Below are 7,337 nucleotides of genomic sequence, written 5' to 3'. Positions count from 1 at the left end.
AAAAAAAAAAAAAAAAAAAAACTGAAATCGATTGAGCTATTCAGATTACGTCCCATCCCTTTTTCCCCGAGGGTAATATTCAAACTTGCCACGATCTACAACGTAATCAAATATTAAATTGGAAGACGGTTCTACAATATTTATACACGCATAAGTGTAAGTGAAGTTACAGTTTTTTAATTTTAAACGACACAAAATATAATTGGATTTTAATTGAATGGTTGTATAAATGTTATACCAAGTACCTGTATTTTTTCGTAGCCACTAGAAGAAAGATGCAACAATGGATTCCGGGGAGAAACAGAGATGAAAATTGAATTGAATATGCTGCAAGATAAAAAAAATTCTATTCAACTCGGGAATTCAGAATTCTCATCGAGTCCGGTTGAACATTGATCCATCGACTGTTCGGGCCACGAACGGCATTAGCAACGATAGCAAGAACGCGTAGATGTTTGATTACGTAACGTCATAATGATCCATTTCTCCGGCACAGCGCGGAACGAGTTTTCTCCAGAGAGAAAGAGAGAGTGAGATATCAATTTTGAACGTTTCGATTTTCGCGAGTATCGGAAATAAAATTTCAAAATGTTCGAGGGTAAACTTTACGTCGATCAACATCGACGAAAAGTCCAATTTTCCTTTATTTTATCAAGGACAATATCGATTTCAAAAATTAACGAAGACAATTCCAAACGTTGCTTTTCAAACTTCTTCTTCTTTTTTTTTTTCAAAAACTGTTGAATCTTTCAAAATTCTCGTTTCGACGAAACAATGTCGTTCGTCAGAGTGTAAAATAATTGTTCAGTTTTTTCGCGTTTCAAGGAATATTTTTTCTTTCTTTTCTTTTCTTTTCTTTTTTTTTCCATTTTATTTCACTCCAGTTCTGGTTACGCTTCTCTCGTTATTTTTTTCATACGAATTCTTTTCTTCTGCTTTTTTTAATTCTGGAAAAGTAATAGTCGAATAGTATAGATGAAATTTCTTCGCGTTTCAGGTACGATTTCCATGCATATATCAGTTTCATTCAAATGCACTTATCCGTATATATTATGACCATGGACGATAAGGTGTCATAAGAAGAATGAGAAGATCTGCACAAGTGTTGGACAACGTGAAAAAATACACGGTAGAAAAATTGACGAGAAATTTGGTTAAAGAATCCAAACCATTTGTATTAAATTGTGATATTTATTCAATTCAACTTTCTATGACATTAATTATATCAGGGTACATTTATTTTAAACATGCAAAATGCGTTTCGTAACTGAGAAAGTTCTGTCGTTCTTCTTGTTATAGAAAAATATAATAAAATATCATTTATAAAACTTGCCATGTTGTTTTACAAATCGAAATGTAACTTAGAATTCTCAAGAATTTCTTGTTCAATTTTCGTTCTTCCGAGATTTATTTTTTGTAATATTACTATTTCTTTTACTCTTTCTTCTTTTCACTTTCTGAAATCACTCCAATTATTCCAACAGAAATAAAAATTTATTTTCGTTATTTATTTAATTCAATCGAAGATGGTCGAAGATAGTTCGTAATAACCGATGGATTAATTATATCCCTCTTCGAATCATTGAGAAGCCTATATATCGATTATGTAATCAAACCACGGATCTGGATGCCGGCGTACGATTTCACGAGTGGACGAAACCATAACTCTTCCGCGAAACTTGATCTTGGACTCGTGCTGCGACTTATCGAGCGTTGCATCGGTTTCCATCTCAGTGGTGATACATCATACAAATTGATCCTAATTGGTCCGCAATAACGAAGGAACAAGGCTTATACTTGCTTTCACTTTCTTCCTGCTTAGAGGAGAAACCGAACGATCGTTGCACTCGATTCCTTGAAGCAGCGGCGCAAGCAGCGAAACTCGATCCAAAAATCCAAATCGTATCGTCCTCTCCTGCCGTCGTCTCTTCAAGACAACATTTTTCTTGGACAAGAAAGAGAAATTTCTTTCTGTCTCCCTATCGGAAACGTTTCAACGGTTCAACGATTTCACGGCCTGTCGAAATTCAACTTGACTTCCGTGAAACTCGAAACTGACCGCAGCAATATCGATTTCCACCTACGATGCAGTAGCTCTCAGCTCCAAGCTTATCGAATAATCGCGATCAAGAAAGGCGTAGCCGATCTCCGCCATTTTGATTATCTTATTGTAGCACGCGGTTGCATTTAAAATGTACTCGAGTAATCGACCTATCTTTCTTCTCTCCAACTTTCTTCTCGTAACCAATCGTTCACGCTTTAATGCTCAAGGAATCGTAAAACTATTGGATTGGAATACGAATCGATCGTAGAAGATCAATCAAAACAAAATCAATCTTGGAGAAAATCATCTTATCCTTCGATCTTTGGAAAAAGTGTATATTATCTATTAACCCTTCACTCTCGAATCAAGATTCTCGTTCTTGTTCAAGATTAACACCGTTGCCAAGGGGCGTATACAAAGTGACGCAGACGCATTTTTGAAAACTGTAGCTCGGTGCAACAATGGAGGAAAGAGGCTCGTTCGCAGCCCTGAATCGGTGCAACTTCGTACGAACTCGTGTTAACCCCGTTAAGTTGCAAGGGATGATGTACGGCCTCGAGCTCGAGACCGCGCGGATTTAACGAGCCGACAGCGAACCGTTCTCTCCGCTTCCTCGATGACAAGGGGGATAACATCGAAAATTCATTCTGATACCCGGTAATTGTAGCCTGAGACTGTTTACTCTATGAATCATGGCCTCCACGTCGAGGTAATATTGTCTGGCTTTGTTGATCGTTTCCAGATTCCGTGATTTATCCTCGTGATAGCGGTCTTCCGCGAAACTCGAGGATAATTTTTTCTTTTTATACCGGAACAAATTTTATCCAAGAGTCTGAATATTGATATTAGATCCAATGAAATTTTGAATCGAATCTTATTGACAAGAATCATATATTATTTGATCGACTGTTTCGTTAAATTTAAAATGGATAATCATTTCTTCGAAAAAAGAAGGACAAGGTTTATTCTCCAGTGATGATATCTTTAGATTAGAGATTAATGATTGGAAGTCGCAGAGAGAAAAGGGATCGATAAGCTGAGAATTTGGCTTAATACCGCTGGTTTTCGATGGCTAGCAGCCACCGTCGTTTCTCGTTTTTAGCCAACGTAATTAACGATCCTGCTAATGGTGGAATAAGAAGGAAGTACCGGTTCCTCTATACGTAAATCTGCAACGTGAAACCGCATCGCGAGCCAGGTGCGGCGAAATATAAAGGAATACTTGTTTTCCAACATCTTTTCAGGGATGAAACGTAACGTGGATTGAATGATACAAGTATCAAATTTCTTTTTAATACAATAAATTTTTACTTGGGTAAGAAGAAAATGATTTATCTCGACCATTGAACACTTCACTTGTGTACTCCTCGCGTTTCGTCGTAAACCATAGGACGTAAACATTCAATAGCTCGAATGCGTAATGCGTAGTTTTACGAACGTAATACATAAAATGCGAAAACATAAAATATACATTCCTCTTTCCATATGTTTTCTTCCATATAATTCAACCACAAAAATATCAGGATTTTATTTAAATTTTTCAAGAAATGTATAACAGAATTAACGTATCATCATTCGCTACAATTTTCCAAAAAGTTTAAATTCTATTTTCCTTTTTCGTACAATACACGATTAAAATACGTGTTTCGTTTATACGTTATACGTAAAATTTTTTCTCAAAAAGTTATTAGAAATAGATTCATATTGTTCTTCCAAGGACTTGAATTGAACACCGAAGAAATAATCGTCACAGCAGGATTCACCTGAGGCAGAAGAGGATGAAAATCGTAGCACGATGAATGGATCGAATGATTTGGCGTGGATCCAAGGGACTGAGAATCGAGCACGCGAGGTTTTATGGACAATAAGTTGGAATATCGGTACGAACAAGTGAGTTCTCGATACCGGTTCATTGAGTCTGGCCGTGTTTAATTTATGCGCAACGAGGGGGAAGGGATATGCATACCCGATTCTGCTAATGAAGTAGTTGTTTCAGCATTGTCGAGCGTTTTCTCTCTACAATTCACCGACTTTCGATCATTAGCCTTGGTCGAAAAAGGATTTGAATGGTGCGAGCAACGAGATACGAATCACTTGGAAGTCTGTACTGAACTGAACATTAATATATAATTCGCCCAAAGACTTTTCGAAGATTTCAAAACAAACACAAGAGTTATATTTACATCGTTGAAACTCTATTTATATACACATAACTTTGAAACTAAACTCTAGAATTTGTGTAATTAATTGCTTATCATTTTGTTCAATATTTAACCAATATTTAAATATCCTCTTCTTATATATTATATCCACGTTTTATTATTCATTCGTGCTTTTCTTTTTAACTTTTTTCTTTCATCAAAGTCAATTTAGTTCATTCGATTTTTTTTTTTTTTCCTAATTTCACGCCAAAATATTACCGATAAAGCTCGTTCGTTTATGGCGAGGCGGCAGGGCGGAGGTACTTTTATCGCGTATGCAAAAACGATTTCGCGAAATGAACAGTTCAGCTTGATTCAAAATCGACCATGACAAATAATGGTGACCAGATAATGCTGGTATTTATGAAAGAGCGATACTCGATGGAACGAAATATTTCCAACACTGGAATCACTTCTTTTTTATCTCGCAAATGATGCCCAGAAATAAATCGTATCAAATAAATCACAATCGCGATAATTTTTGTATCTAAAAATCGCAGTTGTATTACGCATTACACGGTCATTAATGTAAAATATGTATCGATTTTCCATCCGTTCCTTCTCAAATATCAGAAAACATCCACAGTACGGAACAAAATTATTCGTAGAATGTAAGTAGATATAACTATAAAAATAAAAAGAATCGTACTTTTTACATTATTAATTATATCACACGTATAAACTTTCTTCCATTTCTTGAATATTTTTCGAATCACAAAAAAGTCTTGAAGATTGAAAGGTATATCCAATAAACGATATTAAAGTGATTCGAATTAAATGAAATCAGATTAGAAATAATTTGCATACAGAAGGTTTTCTTACTTCAAGGAACAATCGATTCTTTCCTCCATTTTTACAAAATGTATTCGAAAAATTTATTATATTCCATCAGTAAACTTTTTCTTCCTTTTAAATCAATCGATGCTGGCACTATCTTGATTATAATTCTAATATAATAATGCAATATAAAGTATCGTTATACTTTCTCCATCACAACAGATTATACGTTTCTTGCTCTTACATTCAAATTTTCTCTGCATCCCTCCATTACTACAATATTAATATCTCGCTATGCAAATATTTTCCACGAATACTTTTCTCTCTCTCGCTGATACGAACGAGTAAGTGGTGGATGGAACACGAGTGACGGATGGGAATATTTTTTCGCGGAAAAAGGGGAGCAATTGCTCGACACAGAGCCGCAAAAGAAACGAAACCTGTGCCGTTGAGTCAGGAGTGGTTTGATTGCGTGGAAAAACGGAAGATACGAGCGATTCGCCGTTTCCCGTGCTTCCTATCTTTTTTCAACCACCGGCACGTCGACGATGCCTCTTTCGCGCGTTTCCTAGCGTCTCTCCTCGTCGAATCGTGATTTATGGGACGCTCATTCCTCCGAGAAAGGAGCAATCTTCGTCACCCGACGCGATATCGCCTTTTACGTACACCTCCACACGATACGTTTTCGTTTCGTTGTTTTGTTGTTTCGACGCTTTATGCAATCGCGACGAATGGTTTGAAATCGAAGACGGTTTTGAAATCGCTGTTAAAATGACGTGTATGCATCTCTGACAACGAGATCGTATGCACTTTATTTTGTATCGAATGTGGGAAATGTGGCTTTTACTCTCGCATTTCTCGTTTACCTCGCTGAGAGTGATTCGCGTCTACTTTCGTCGAAATTTATCTCACTTCTTTCCTGTAAAATAGTAAAGATCGATTAATAATGATAATTTTATTCACGTTTCGAATAACGAGATAATTCGACGATCGAGTAATGTTTTGAGTTTTGTTCTTTATGCATCCGTTATATGTATAATAATAAACTTATGTTTATTTGGAAATACATCCAATGTTATTACGTAATATTATTTAACAATGCAAGTTGAATTATTATTAATAATTAATAATAATATTTAACTTGCAAAATGATAATAAATTTAAATCTGAATTGCAGAAGATAGCAATGATATTTCTCGTTATTCCAGTAAGTTTATGGTCAGGTTTCGTGGGATAGTTCTTCGGCCATTTACCGTTATTTATCTTCTCTCACGGTTTCTCTGATTATTTGTTTATTCGTTATGCGCCAGTTTGCATTCATTATAAATTCTTATTTTCTTATTTTGCCATTTCTCTATTGTTTTTATGCTCGATTCAAAGGTTGTGCCCCATAATTAACAGGCGGTATAAATTATTTTAATGTACCGCGTACAATTTAAACCCAACGTGATAACACAAAGAAAATATGCGAAAGTATACGATAGGAAATTATTCCATTTTTATTTCTCTCGAAATACTTCGACAATTTTCATTCTTTATGCGCTGCTAATGTGCTAATAGCTTCGATATCATCCGTTCTACTCCATGCTTTTCTCAAAATATACGAAAGCGTTGCACGTAGAGAAAAATTTAATAAATATTTTTTTCCCGGGTAATGTAAAATGAATTTCAAAATTGATTTCCAGAGAACATTTCATTCGGAATGTGGTATTGATACAATATCGAAACGAGAGTTGTGCGCTATTGTTTTTTTTATGCTTTGCATCCCACGAGTGAACGCAAAATTTCTCAATCGTGTAAACACGAATCGTCAAACAATATATATTTGCAATGTGTTACACCATCATTCTGTAAACTTTCCGTCCAACCATCACCTCTGGGATCATTTCAAATAATAAAAACAGTTTCCTCTCACGTACAACAAATATGTGAAATGAAATTAACAAGCTGGTTGCTCGTTATTTTCTTTATTTTCAAAAAAAAAAAAAATATAGTCGGAGTGAACTAGATTTAAGATCGTGTCAATTAAGTTATACATTTGACATTTGTTATCGATTAAAGAGAGAGAGAGAGAGAGAAAAAAAAATCACTATTTATTTTATCCTATTTTGTGAATATTTGTGAAATTTTTCGAAGAATTTCAGTCAGAAACTGTTGAAAATATAAATGTAACATTTTTAGATTATTTTTCGACCAATAAATTAATTTTTAAAATTATTCATTTATTAAATTATTATATTTATTTATTTTAATGGATCAAAAAGCCTCGTAATACAAATAACGTAATAAAATGCAAGAATGACAGATGATAGCCA

This window comes from Apis dorsata, unplaced genomic scaffold, assembly GCF_000469605.1.
Source record: "Apis dorsata unplaced genomic scaffold, Apis dorsata 1.3 scaffold_99, whole genome shotgun sequence".
Classification (NCBI taxonomy): Eukaryota; Metazoa; Arthropoda; class Insecta; order Hymenoptera; family Apidae; genus Apis; species Apis dorsata.
This window is presented reverse-complemented; position numbering follows the sequence as displayed.